This window comes from Myotis daubentonii, chromosome 3 (genome assembly GCF_963259705.1).
Source record: "Myotis daubentonii chromosome 3, mMyoDau2.1, whole genome shotgun sequence".
In the NCBI taxonomy this organism is placed as follows: Eukaryota; Metazoa; Chordata; class Mammalia; order Chiroptera; family Vespertilionidae; genus Myotis; species Myotis daubentonii.
Genome location: NC_081842.1, coordinates 168,372,613 through 168,387,645, shown reverse-complemented (window position 1 = coordinate 168,387,645; position 15,033 = coordinate 168,372,613). Strand labels below are relative to the sequence as shown.

Below are 15,033 nucleotides of genomic sequence, written 5' to 3'. Positions count from 1 at the left end.
GGTGTCACTGCTCTTTGTAATGTTCAGCAGTCAGGTGCATGGGCCTTGTTATTATGCTTTACATTTCCATTAGTAATAATGAATTTTAGTATCCTGTCATATTTTTGACCATTTGTAATTGTATATTCAATGGAATTGTCAAATTGCCTTTTGGATTTTTGCCGTTTCTTAACATTTTGAAACAGTTTTTTTTTTATAGTATAGATCAGGGGTCCTCAAACTATGGCCCGCGGGCCACATGCAAACACAAATATTGTATTTGTTCCTGTTTTGTTTTTTTACTTCAAAATAAGATATGTGCAGTGTGCATAGGAATTTGTTCATAGTTTTTTTTTAAACTATAGTCTGGCCCTCCAACGGTCTGAGGGACAGTGAACTGGCCCCTGTTTAAAAAGTTTGAGGACCCCTGGAGATATTAGCCTTTTTTGTCATTATTCCACATTATGAATTTTTCTAAATCTAACATATAATTATTTTGACTTTATTTGCAGTACCTTCTCAACAATATATATTTTTTATGTGCCTTAGGCATGAAACAGCTCTGGCCACCGACACAGGCATCAAGCTAGGATGAACTAAGGACTGTACATCTGCTTTGCCCCTGACTGATATAAGAGCAACACCACCAATCAGGTGTTTCCTTACCCATTGCCAGGAGGTTTACAATATTTTTACTTCTTTTTTTATTAAATTTATTGGGGTGACATTGGTCAATAGAGTCAAATAGGTTCCAAGTGTACATTTCTATGATACTTGATCTTCATACTGCATTGCGTGCCCACCACCCAAAGTCAAATCATCTTCTATCTCCATATATTTGGGCCCTTTTATTCTTTACTACCTGCCACACCCCATTCCCTCTGGTAACCAAATTTTTGCTACAATAAATTTTTAAAAGTATATCTTTATTGATTTCAGAGAGGTAGGGAGAGGGAGAGAGAGATAGAAACATAAATGCTGAGAGAGAATTATTGATTGGCTGCTTCCTGCACTCCCCCTTCTGGAGATCGAGCCCACAACGTGGGCATGTGCTCTGACCAGGAACCCAACCATGACTTTCTGGTTCATAGGTCAATACTCAACTACTGAGCTTCCCCAGCTGGGTGTTGCCACAATAATTTAAATGTGAATATAGTCACATTTATTTTTTTCTTATTAAGACAGTCATCCCACTCAAAATAATGTGTTACTTCATACCTCCTAGGATGGCTATAATGAAAAAACACACATAAACAAGTGTTGATGTGAAAAAAATTAGAACCCGCCAACATTGCTGATAAAAATATAAAATAGCCACTGTAGAAAATCGTTTGGTGATTCCTCTAAACGCTGAACATAAAATTACCATTTGACCCAACAATTCCACTCCTTGGTATATACTCAGAAGAACTGTAAACAGTGACTCAAACAGGTCCTTATATCACAATGTACACTGCAGCTTATTCACAACAACCAAAAGGGGGCTCCTGGGCTAGAAGCAACTTGCTGACCCCTGCTTTAAGCTTCTAAGTTTTGTAATCTTGCCTGACATTTTCTTCCCCCCCCCACCCCCATGGATAATCTGCAGCTCATCAGGATTTCTAGAAACCCTGTATAGACGCTTCCCATTTGCCAAAGTCACACTCCTTATAGTAGCTGTTCAAACTTCATCTTCCCTTTCTACTCTCTCTCTCTGCCAGATCCTAAGCCCCTTTATTTCCATCAATGTACCTCCAAGTTATTTGTTCTGTGAAAATATTAACTCTCTTATCACGTTTTCTTCCATTTTTCTTTTATTCTTAATATCTGAAGGATAAAAGGGACCTGCCCTCTTAGAAGATCAGGTACATGGGAAATGTACATATTTATCATTTACTCAGCACACATTATTTACTCATGCCAGTGATACTACCACTTGAGGCTATAAGAAAATTCTTAAAAGCAATGTTGTGTATTAAAACTAAACCCTTTTAAAAAGTAATGTTTCATATGGATAGGAATAAACAGAAGGCAGGATTGAGTACCTCTTAATACCAAGGCAAGAAGAAATGACCACTAACTGATATATCATAGTTAAATGCAACCACAAACCCAGATATATTTAAAGTGTGATTCAGCACTGCAAATATTTTCAACTCCATTTCAATAGATACTGACGTTTAAACTGGAAGTGCACTGTGACAACTTCAGCAAAGCACTATTAGGTTACATGCATCTGCACTTGTTCAGATAAACGTACTTACCAAACTGTGTAATTCCCTTCGGCGGGATAAGGAAGCCCATTAACCGAATCTCATCACTGACCAGGATGGAGCTGGTTATCGTTTGTCAGGGACAGTTTATAACACATCCCTTGGTACCCAGAGGTACTTGATGTGCTGGTGGTGTCTCACACCGTGGAATACATTTTCCAGCCTAATATCCAAATAAAATGAAGAAGGGTAAATTCGGGCTCTCCTTTCACTATTTTCTTTTCCTCGTAGCTTCCCTCATACAATTTTAATCTGACAATCTTCTTTCAGAATATTTTCTAGGACAAAGATATGGATCAGGACATCAACCCACAGTGGTCAAGTCTAGTTAATGTTGACCAAAACGACAGATGGAGAAGGAAAAGAGGAAAGACGAAGAAAAGAGAAGGGGAGGGGAGAAAGAGGCGATAAGGCCTGAGAGAGGGCAACATAGGGAAGGGGGAGGTTAGGAAAAGGGAAACAGTGAGGAGGGCACAGGACAGAGAGAGTAGAACTTACATTAGAAAATAAGGGTTAACTTCTCCTAAGACCTCCTGGCTACAGAAGAAAGAAGGAGCTGTCTTAGATCCTGCCTGGTAGAAAAGGATTAACAAATTTAAAACTGCTGAAAGCTCTGTTTTATTGGCAGAGGAGCTGTGTCAACGTTAACAGCACTTTTGAATTGTTTGAACTAGGTTTTGTCCCTAGTTCAAAAACTTCGGAAAAGGGATAAGCTTTAAAAGTTCAAACAGGAAATACCTCAGAGACTGGGGCCTCAAATTTTGATGTCGGGATACAGCGTGATGATTTCATCTTACCTGCCAACTGTCAGCACTTGCTCTGTTCAGAGTGCTGTGCAGAGAGCCCTGTGCCACTTCTGGGTGTGATATTGGCAAGTGCACCATCCAGATCATTCTCTCAGGAAGGCTTTTTCTGTCCCCAGCTTCCAGAGAGCAGTTGGCAGACAGCTTCCAGCATTCAGCTGCCTCAGGGTCTGCCTCAGCTGCAGAGAATCATTTCAACCAAGGCAGCCTGCATCCAGTGATTGATTGTGGTGAGGATAGGAGGCCCAGCCATTTTTGTCCTCTGGCAGTAGAACAACTCTGATGGGCGTACGCTCCGGAGTTTTCACAGTCGTTGTCTGAGGCTTTGTCAGGCCTGCATCACACTCCATTTCTCCCTCTGCCTGATCCTGTTTCCTCCCCGTGGCTTCCATGGTGTTAATCCCTAATCAATACCCGGCACCCACGCTCCATCTGCATCCGTGTCTGCTTCCAGAGAACCCAGCCCGCAGCACTTGCTTCAGGAAGAGAATGTTGTAATTGATTTGTCATGTCTGCCATGGGCCAGGGCAAGACACTTCTTGCCAGGACTTTACCATTCTTGTTCTTCAAGCCTGAAACCATCAGGACAGAATAATCAGGAACTTTCTGGGCCTGAGAGTTAACATCAAGGGGAATATTGGAATCTTGTGGGAAAGACACCAGAAAGATTCAGTCATTTATTTATAAAACACTTGATATTAGCTCCAAACTAGTTAGAATCTAGTAGAACATATTAACAATTAAAACTTAACTTAGCTTGCCAAACTGGTTCAGTGATTGAGCATCAACCTATGAACTAGTTCAATTCTCTGTCAGGGCACATGCCTGGGTTGTGGGCTCCATCCTCAGTGGGGGGCATGCAGGAGGCAGCCGATCAACGATTCTCTCTCATCATTGATGTTTCCATCTCTCCCTCCCTCTCCCTTCCTCTCTGAAATCAATAAAAATATATTAAAAAAACACACCAAAAAAAACACACAAACAAAAAACATAATTTAATAGCTACCACCTGGGACCTTTTAAAGAGTGTGTGGAAGCATAGATAAAAAAGGGAAAACTTTGCTGAGAGAAGTTGGGAGGAAGAAATGACACCCATTTCCCTATCATAGAAAGAATGTGGCAGGGCTCCTCACATTCTCCAGGTGGCAGGTACACAGGTGGCGAGTCAGGCAGCATGCTTGGTGGTTCAGCAGGATGGAGTGTAAGGTGGGGAAGCCTGCAGAGAGGATCAGGTGGGGAGGCCGAATATGAGACTAGAACATTTAGTTATTGCCAAATGGAGAAGGTCTTTTTTTTTTTTTTTTTCTTGCTTGGGAATTTGGACTTTATCCAGCAGCCAGTGGGCACTTTGGGACGGAAACTGTGATTATTTTGTGTGTATCAAGGTCTTGAATAGATGTCAGGCTTTTCTTGTGTTGTCTGGATTCTAATATTGCTGTCCTTGAGATTAGTTTACACCTGTGTGGGCCCTTTATCCCCTAAAAAGGGCAAGTGTTTCAGGGACCAATTGAAAGATGAGTAAAACATGACCTGTGAATCAGATGTCTGAATTAACTTTCCCTCTGTTATCCCAGAGCTTTAGGGAAATTGTGTGTAATGGTGTGTGTCTGAGCTGGACTGGGGGTATCTCCCTGGTGTGCCAGCAAGTGGAATTAGGAAACAACCTGCTGGAAATCCTCCAATTGCTCTGGGCAGGCTGTCTCCTTACCCGGGATAGGATACTTAGGGACACAAACAGATGTCCGGCCACATTGCCTGATTTGTCTGGGTCTCAGGAGCCTCATGAGAAAGTCCATAAACTCATTCACACTTAGAGTTCATTACAGATACAGCTGATAGACCCAGGGAGGGGGTGGGAATTCAGGATGGCGGGAGGGAGGCAGGATGGCGCGTGACTGGGGGAGGAGTGGACTTTCAGGAAGTATGATGTAGGAGAATCAACAGATAAGTGTAAGCTGAGGAGTACACGCAGCAGCAGGCCTACAGGTGGAGTCATTTAGGTACAACAAGAAGTAGTACTTAGAGCTGTGCTCACAATACTGCCTCCTGTGGAAACAAATGCTCACTGGGAAGGAGGAAGCTAGGTAATCAGATGGTTAGGATTATCACACAGGTAATTCTACCATAAAACCTCAGCATAGAGAGCTGGACTAGAGAAGGGCTAGATAACACCCCCAGCTAGAGCGACAGGTGTGGTCCAGAGACTGGGAGGCACTCACTGGTGTCATTAGAGAGAAGATAAGATTCTAATCTATCAATGAAACTTGACACTGAAGAGAGAGGAGAATGTAGGTGGTAACATTAATAGGGCACTGGCATTAAATGTGAGGAGTGAGTGAGGCTGAGGATCTAACAATGTGTCTGTGACTTTTTGGGTAGACAATGTTATAACAATTTAGTAAGGAATGCAGGTAAAAGAACCAGCATGAAGAAAAATGAGAAAAATGATGCATTTTTTGGGGGGAAAGTTTTCATATGTTGGAGCGTGTTGCTTCATTACCTGGTATCATATTTGGGATACTAATACACCAGGCATTAGGGTAACTTGGATTAGGAACTTTTAAGAGAGTGGCTGAGGAAGAATTAAAATTGAAGATGGCTAAGAATAGAAGCCTAGAAAATACCATATTTAAGGAACCATCAGAGACAGTGGGATGAAAAGGAAGCAGAGAGTGCATAACAAAAAATATAGGGGGAAACAAGGAGCTACCAGGATGAGCATTTTGTGGAAGTTTTAGAGATTATTGCTATCCTGGAAATATATATTGGGTAAGGTCACCACTGTGAGGTCAGGTGGTCATTCAGTAAGATCAGAAGATGTGGCCTGTGAAACTGTTGATCTGTGGTCACAGAGCTGGGGAAAGTTCCTCCGATTACCAGGAGTATAGCTTGTGAGGATACTGACTCTGTAGCCATGTGGCCTAACGCATTGTAGTGTAGAGAGAAGATGCTAAGGATCTGCTCTTAGGAACCAAAGAGAACGTCCAACCCTAAGAAACAAATGCAATTATTGGTAAAGGGAAGGAATACAATTAGTGCCACTCGGTTACCTACCCTGTTATTTCCCCTTCTCCATTCTCTGCTCATGGCTCACAGCATGCCCCGGGGAGCTGCCTCTGAATCTCAAGGGGGTAGACATGGCACTGGGCAGGTATGTGTAGTTTGACAAACATTTCTCAGGAGATTTTATCATGTCTTCCCATGGCTGAGAAACTCCTGCTTTAGAGCTGCACTTGAACCATTTCTCAAGTGCCAGGGCTGAGGAGTGTTCTAATAGTTAGAGGACCCAGGTGGCTACTAAATGAAGATTGTAGTGTCTAAGGAGGAACTACCTTCACATGGTCATCAGTGCTTCAGTGACCCGGCACTATGTAGGAAGGGCTGTACAACTTGGACATGCTGCTTTTCCGGGATTATTATTGGGTTCAGGTGCATTTTTGTTGAAGAGAAAAATCAGCTCCCTCTCCTTTGGCACCCTTTTCAGACCCTGCCTTGGATGCGCCATGCTTCAGGGGAATACTTGGAAGTCTCACTTCCTGCCTGTGCTCTCTCCCCACCCCCCACCCCATTCCTCCTTTCCTGGGTATGCTCCAGGAGCCCCAGCTCCTCCACAAAAATTGCCACAACTGGGTATTAACACTGAAGAATCGCAGTGTGCCTCTCTCCAAAGAAGGGTAGATTTTTCATTTTTCCTCACATATAAGGAAATAGACTAATGCCCTATTTTTCTTGTTTTATCATGCACACGAGAAGGAGAACAGCAGGATTTACTGAAGAAGAACACGCAAATATTTGTTGTTTATAGTGTGGAAAACTAAGTTAAACCAGCAAAGGCAATTTTGGCTCTTGTAGCCTCTGAATAATATTCACTTTTCTTGTAAATGATGTTTAACTGAGATCTGGTTTTCAAACTGCACAAAAGTAGAATTAATGAATACTTTCCTCTTTTAAAAAAACTGTGGCTTTGTTTTCAAACTTGATTGAGACATTTGAGTCTATTAATAACAAAAATGTAAATGTTATTATTAGCATAAACTAAGCAAAACTGAAACTCCTTTATAAAATGATCCTTACAGAGGCAAGAGAGCTGCCTGATAAAAATCAATCAAAATAAGTCCAGAAGTGCCTGTTCTTCCTGAGAAAAAAAATAGTGTAATTGTTTAGCCAGAATAGAAGAGAATAGCTCCTCTAAATTATTGATTAAAGTTCAATGAGCTTCTCTATAGTGCTTTGAAAAAAGTAACTATTTTGTAGGTAATGGAGACCTTCTGAGATAAATAAATGGAGTTAGGTAAAGACATTTATATTAGGGGGATCTCATTTTATTAGTCACTCACATTAATTGAAGCATAATAAAATGAATTCTTAGAAATTCTGATATAATTTCTTATAGTATCTTAAGGCACAACAGTCTATATGCTTTCCTGACATTAAAAAAATTCATTCATTTGTTCTCAGATATTTACTGAACACTCACAATGTTCCAGGCACTATGTTCGGAACTCTTAGCAAAAACTCCCTCAATTTAATTTTTCTTTATGAAGAATTAAGAGTGAAAACATTTCCTCTTATAATCATGCCTGGATACAACTTTCTTTTATCTCTTTTCATGCAGAACTTTTTTTGGCATAAACATATTTTCACTTTTGACAAAACAAAATAAGTTTTATCCTCACAGCTAACAACAAATCTAAAGGCATCTTTTTAAGTTCTTGTCTCAAATTTGATTATCATTTCCTTTTCCTTTCAGGGTTCTCAGCATTACACAGGAATATACTTAACTTCCTTTCTTCTCACTGCCCTTTACACTATTCCTACTGCTCTCCTTAGAACCTTTCCTATGAACTCTTATCTGGCCAAATAAGAGCAAACAACTTTACTGGCAAACATAAACAAAGTCTAGTTAAATATGCTAATATCTCTAGTATATTCGTTTTAGAAATTGACAGCAGCTATGGCAGAGTTCACTTTAACCTTCTTAGGCCACTGGAAGTCACCAAAATGCCTGTTTCAGTTTTATTTAACTGAGAAAAATTACATTAACCAATCACATTTAGAAAGCAAATCAACCAACCAAATCAACAAACCAATTAACTTAGAGGAGCCCAGAGACAAAACTGGAGATGGCATCGTAGCTGATTCATGGGAGGGACCTGAAGAGAGAGTGGGTTGGAGAAGACAGCAAAGCCCTTCTTATAATCAGATTTTGCAGATCAGCAGTGAGAAAACGGATAATTCCTTAATGTATTGACAACTGAGTGAAGCTGAAATTTCATATGAATGGAGGTATGTGGTGATGTGCACTTCTAAGTGGTCTTTGTTGTGAATTCCTGACCTCCATTTCCTCCCTTCCTTCCTCCCTTCCTTCCTTTCTCCCTCCCTCCCTCCCTCCCTCCCTCCCTCCCTCCCTCCCTCCCTCCCTTCCTTCCTTCCTTCCTTCCTTCCTTCCTTCCTTCCTTCCTTCCTTCCTTCCTTCTTCCTTCTCCTCATTTACTGACAAAACAACATTATTCTTACTTTATGAAGATGAAGCAGGAATAGATGAAAGCTTCTATGTAGGGCTCCCTTGAGGTCTTAGACAGATGTTAATATTCTTAGCCTCAAAGAAGTCATGGTAAATTTAGTGGTTAAAAACATGAATTTTGAAGTCAGATGAACCTAGGTTTAAGACTCTACTCTCTCGCTTATTATCTGTGTGACCTTTAGCAATGTACTTATCCTCTCTGTATCTCAGTTCCCTCCTCTGTAACATAAAGATAATAATAGTATTTACCTTATAGGTTTGTACTAAAAATTGAATAATAAAAAGCAGCACTGCACATGTTTTAAAACTTAGATAAATATGTTTTGAACATCTTTGAATGAAGAGCAATGACACATGGCTCATGAGTACTTGAAAAAAGTGCCCTGGAAATAAAGGCCAGTATTATGTAGAAAGGGTTCTTCTGCCATTTACTGTTTTCAGGGTGCATGACTTATTCATCATTGCATTCCCTGTATCAAGCACTATTGTCAAAGCAATAGTGGATGGACATTCAGTCTTTGCTCAATAAATAAGTGAATGATCTTGAAGACTAAATAAATTTCATCTTCTGTACCAAGTCTTGTTGGTAGGATTTAGGAAGAATTATAAGGGTACATATGTGCTTGCTGCACCAATCAGTCTGCCATGTCTATCTAGAGACAAAGCATAGGCAGAGGGAGCGGTGGCTTGAGTGCTACTGAGGCATTGACCTAAGCCTTGGCCCCAAATCTATTCAAAGAAAGAGATGAAGAGTTAGAATTGAGGCGATAGTATTTCCTTTTGTGTCCACTTGCGCTTAATTAGAAGAGACAAGTAATCTTACCACATTCACCTCGGAAGGACTGGCATCAGAGAAAGTTGTGTTGTTCACAACCTAAGGTCCAATTATGCAATCCACGGTCAGTACTTTTCTCATTATTTCTTTTAGACCCAGAAAAACAGATGTTTCTTCCCCTTTAATTCTTCCCATTATTTTTTAAGGTTCCTTTTCAACTCAGATACTGGGGTGTCTTTCATTTAATTTGCTTTCTGACAGGTTTTGCTCCACTAAGCTAGGTCAGATTTACCAGTAGAGATTTTTAAAAGTAACAATGGAGCACTGTTTATGTCTGGTTTTCTCTAAAGCTGAGGTGGCAGCTAAACACTCACTCTCTGAGGAGTATAGTGATGCTATTAATCATGTGGCATCTTATAAGCTGCATGTCAGTGATGCCTTTTATCTGTGGCCTATAATTCCATTGAAGATTCAGTACAACCTCTTTTTGCGGCATTCTTTGAAGACCAAGCTGAGGTAAAGAGGGAAAATGGAAAGCAAATCCCCAAATATCTAAGAGGATATGAGAGTAAACTCTGCCTTCCAGTGTTTAAGAGGCCTGAGATAGATAACTGACAAACTGGCACAAAAGCTCCAGAGTCTTCCCTGGAATTGGAGAAGAAGTTAACCAAGCTCCTGCTGGACCTGAAGACCACAGCTTCTGCCAACAATGACGTTAATGTCTTATGCTTCATGGGAAAGTACCTGGAGGAACAGAAGGATAACAAAACCACCTGCAATTCCAGCTAGGATAGCGTAAGGAATTAGAAATCAGGCCCAGGAGGAGGAAGACCCATTGGGAAAGCCTGCTGAAGTGTTAGGTAAATAGACCTAACATCTGAAGGCAACAAAGCAAGCCCTCCCATTATAGTAGGTCCCCAGATAAGCTCCTTGAAGCTCTTAATCTTCCCCATTTGCCAGAAGACTGCTTTCCTTCATTGGTGTGTGATATATGTTAGCAGTTTGCGCTGCATTCTAGGGAGGGCAGGAGTAGGGACTGAATTCCCTGCTATTCTAAGCCCTGAGGTTTCAACACTACTGGGAGGCCATTATTTATACGCCAAACAGTAAAACAGTCACACCCTTGGAATAATACTTGCCTTACCAAGTTTTCATGAAGATAAAGTGTATTAACATTTGTAAAAACACGGAAGGGCTTGGTCCTTGTCTCTCTTATCTATCTCCAAAGCCTAGAAGAGTCCTTGAGAATATCTGTTGAATGACTAAATAAATGTTATTCTTCCTTTCCTCATCATCTGATCCACCTTAGCACTTTTACTCTATCTTTCTAATGATATTTATTATATTTTATATTGTAGTCTTGTTAGTCATATAATCTCTTGCATTGTACAATCAGCTCCTTTAGCACAGGGTTCATATCTCTTACAGCTTTGTTCCCCTACAGAACATAACATAGTATCTGGAACAGGAGTTGAATGAATTTATGTTGCATGTATGTATGTCGCAAGTAAACACAACACATCTTACCTAATAATAGACAAACATGTAAATTAACTGTCCCTCCGCTAAGCTCACCAGCCAATCAGGAGAGTATGCAAATTAACCCAACAAAGATGGCAGTTAATTTGCACACATAGGGGCGAAGCGGCAGAGTGAAGGCTAAAGGCTCCATCTGGAGCGAAGGCCTGGGTGCTGGAGAAAAACCGGTGCCGGCAGCCAGGCGAAGGGAAGGCCTATTGCAATGGGCCTCTAGTATGTATAAAAAATGAGTGCTCATCTTTTTATTTTCAAAAGTGGTGTTAATTGGTAATAGAAATAGTCCATCCCAAATCTTCCAAGTGAATTTGGCAGAAAAGAGAATTATTGACAATATCTGACATTTTTTTCTTTCAACATTGTTGGATAACACTGCTTGGTTTTTAAATTCTTAATACATATAATGACTATTTCAATGATATTTAAAGTCACACAAATATATAAAACCTATTATAATAGGATTTTTGTAAACAGAAAGTTATTCTAAGTAGTGCGGTTCTTTTCTTTTTGCAGAATGCCTTCAGCGTTAGGCTCAATGGGAAAGAAGGGAAAATTGGGTTGATGCCTTATTTTTAGCCTCTGTTAGATGATTGCAATTCATTATTTGCTAGGTTACCTGAGGGTATACTTTATCAACTTTGATGCATTTAGCATGCAGCTGCTTTGTGACTTCTGAGATCTAGGGTTTCTCAGCCTACCATTCCTCCTGAAATCTCCCCACTGTTTCCCAAAGAAGTAGTGTGTCAATATTATGCTTTTATTGATAGCCACACAATTCACATTCTACTTCTTTTCTTAAACTTTTTCATTATGTGATTATATCTGCTGGCTTAGCCCTTCCATGCTAGCCATTTGTTTTGCCCCCAAGCTTCTGGCCTGTAAAACTATAATGCATCTTCCTGGCTTATTGAATAAGAGATGTATGACTGTGTTTGTAGTCAGGCATGACTGTGCTTACACACTAAGTCTTGCTGAAGTACTCAGCTTCTTCAATACTGTGTTAATTCTCATAATGGCCTGACAAATTTCCTACTTGATATGTGATTATTAAGGTTATGCTGCATTAAAAAAGTAAGTTAGGCCTGATATTGGTTCTAAGACTAAAGACTTTAATCTCCTCCACTCCCAATATACTAGAACATACTACTCAGGCCATCAAATGCACATGCAAAGTTATTCTGTATAGTGATGAAGTGATACTCCTTATAAACAAAGAAGAAACAATAGATGTAAAATATTTAGTTTTCAGAAGCACTTGATTCTGCCTCATATCATATTTTCACTCACAAACTAAAAATTAATGGCTTAGAAAACATTCTTCTAAAATGTGAGTTCACTATTTACAAAATAATTATAGATACAGAGAAGGCAGAGAAGGCAATTATTTTAACTAATCTAAATGACTTGCTTTAAATGCTGTCAATGAGCCCTGGCTGGTGTGCTCAGTGCTAAGAGCGTCAGCTGACCCATTGAAGCGTCACAGGATCAGATTCCTGGTCAGATTCAATCCCAGCATGGTCAGGGCGCATGTGGGAGGCAACAAATGGATGTATCTCTCTCACATTGATGTTTCTCTCTCCCTCTCCCTTCCACTCTCCAGAAATCAATGGAAAAATATAGCCTCGTGTGAGGATTAACAAAATAATAATAATAAAAAAATAAATGCAGTCAATGAGTAGAAAATGGATATTTGCTAAATATCAATGTACATTTTTAAATGTTATTTTACGTAAGTGTTAGAGACAAGCTTAAGATGGTTTAAAAAATCTAGGGAAAAATAGGAATAGAATTTATAACTTTGATATTTTAAAAACATTAACTATAAATAACTCATCAAAAATGGTAGAATATATATAGAGATGTACCAGCCTATATATAGTTGTAATATAGGGGGAAATAGATAGGCATGACTTTAAGAAATTTTTAAAAAGTGCTGGAAATCAGAGTGAAAGTCCTACAGGTTAATAAGCTATTAGTAGAATGTTATCCTTCAATTAGTACTTTAATACCTCAATAATAGCATATGGTAGCACTTATCAAAATGTATGCTAAAGGTTCATGTGCCCATTTCCCCCCATTAAATTATGAGCTCATCCTGTGGAATGGAGTATACTGTTCATTGTATCTGCAGCACTTAACCCAGTGCCTAGCACAGTGCAAGTTTGCATTAATCTTTAAAATTAATCAATTATTATCAATAATTTAATGAATTAAATAAATATCATAACTAAAATATAAAAATAAATGTGTGCTATAGTAAGAGGGAAGTAAAATTAAGAATTAAAAATAATCTGTATACTATAGTTAACATTTGATGAACTTTTTAAAATTATGGGTTTAGTTTTAGAGTAGAATAATAATATTGAGAAACTTGCTAGATTGGAAACAAGACAACATTCCTCGTGGAGGAGCTATGAAGCTTGTAATTTGATCAACTCCTCCAAAAGATTAGGCAAATTCCCATGGAGTTTTGCTATAAGGATTTAAAAAAGGGCAGGACTCGTAATTCCAAGATTTCATATATTTGGCTGTACAGTTATCCTTAAGGTTAAATTTTAAGTAGCTGTTTGAATAATGATACTACTTCTATATTTGCTAAGACCAGGTTAGTTAGGCTGCCAGTAACAAAGGCCTGAACCATTCACTCCGGCCCCAAAAGTGGCTTAAATAAGATAGACATTTTTCTCTCATTTAAACATGACTACAGTGAGTTAGTCCAAAGTTGAGCAGCACTTTCAAAAGAAACATATGTTCTTTCTCTTAGGTTTTATCATCTTTAGCATATTGACTATGATTAAAAGTGGTTGATCAAATCAGTCATGTTTCCATTCCAGCAAATAGGAAGAAGAAATCAAGAAAGTTCCATTCTTTTTCTTATGGAGACCACTTAGAATTTGCATACCGAAGTCCTGCATATATTTCATTGGCTGGGTTCTCTTTCTGTTAAAGAGGAAGCTCAGCTACATATTGAAAGGCAATCAGCAGTTCCTGTGACATGATTTTAAAAAATGCCCATGGTAACAACAACAACAAAAAGAAAATAAAACAAAAACATACATGCACAAGAAACAAAAAACATACAAACCAACAGTGTGGAAGGATACAGGTGCACAGTTGAAATTTCCCTGTCCCTAAGGGAATCTGTCATTGCAATTTGCTTAGACTTTTTTTGAACACCTCTCATTTTTTCAAAAGAAGAGAAGAACAAATTTGTATTTTGTAGTTTTTCTTCCAGCCAGGATACACGTATGTGATTTAGATTATACCAACAGAAAGTCTGTATGAAGCTTTGATTTAGAACTAAGAGGTGGGGTTCAGGGCATCCATTTGCTGGAGCAAATTGTGGCAGAGACACATGGTTCTGGAGTCAGTGGCTATGGTGACAAGTTCCTGGGTCTTCCCTCCCTGACTGGGGAACTGCTAATGTGAGGCGCTGGCAGTGAGGTTCTGGAATGGGCAGCCAAGGGGGCAGCTTTTGGATTCAGCAGCTCCTTGATTGTTGCAGAGGCGGCAGCTCCATTAGTTGGCCATTCCTGCTGTGTGTGTCTGGGCATCTTATGGACCCTTAGTTTAGGGGCTCTATGTCTGGCTTCTGCAGAGATTCTTTCAGCGTAAGAAATTAAACATTCCTATGGAGTTGAAGCTTCTGTGCAGACCCGTCCTGATCAGCATCTCCTTTAACGCCTTCTTTAAAAAAAAAAAATATTTTTATTGTTGATAGTATTACAGATATCTCCCATTCTCCCCTTTCCCCTTTCCTTTACTCCCCTCCTCCCAGCCTCTACACCGCCCCCCCCCCCCCCCGCAGGGCTTCACTACCCTATTACCCATGTCCATGGGCTATGCATATAAATGTTCTTTAGTTTATCTCTTCTGGACCCTCCAATACCACATTGAGGTATGTCAGTCTATTACATGCCTCCATGTTTCGGGTCTTATTTTGTTGGTCAATTCATTTTGTTCATTATATTCCACAAATAAGTGAGACCATATGATTCCTTTGTCGCCTTTGACATCCAATTCTTCCCCCCACCAAGATTATCACTGTCCTGAATTTGCTACTTATCATACCATGCAGTTACATTTTTAAAATCTCTCTCTTTCTCTCTCTCTCTCTCTATATATATTCTTAAATATAAAATACCTATAAAATATTGTTTTATT

General features: G+C 39.5%; 1 pseudogene; it reads right to left on the bottom strand.

Moving 5' to 3' along the window:
* Positions 1-515: 515 nt before the first annotated feature.
* On the bottom strand, positions 516-660 carry LOC132232224 (small nucleolar RNA SNORA48; annotated as a pseudogene).
* Positions 661-15,033: the final 14,373 nt, after the last annotated feature.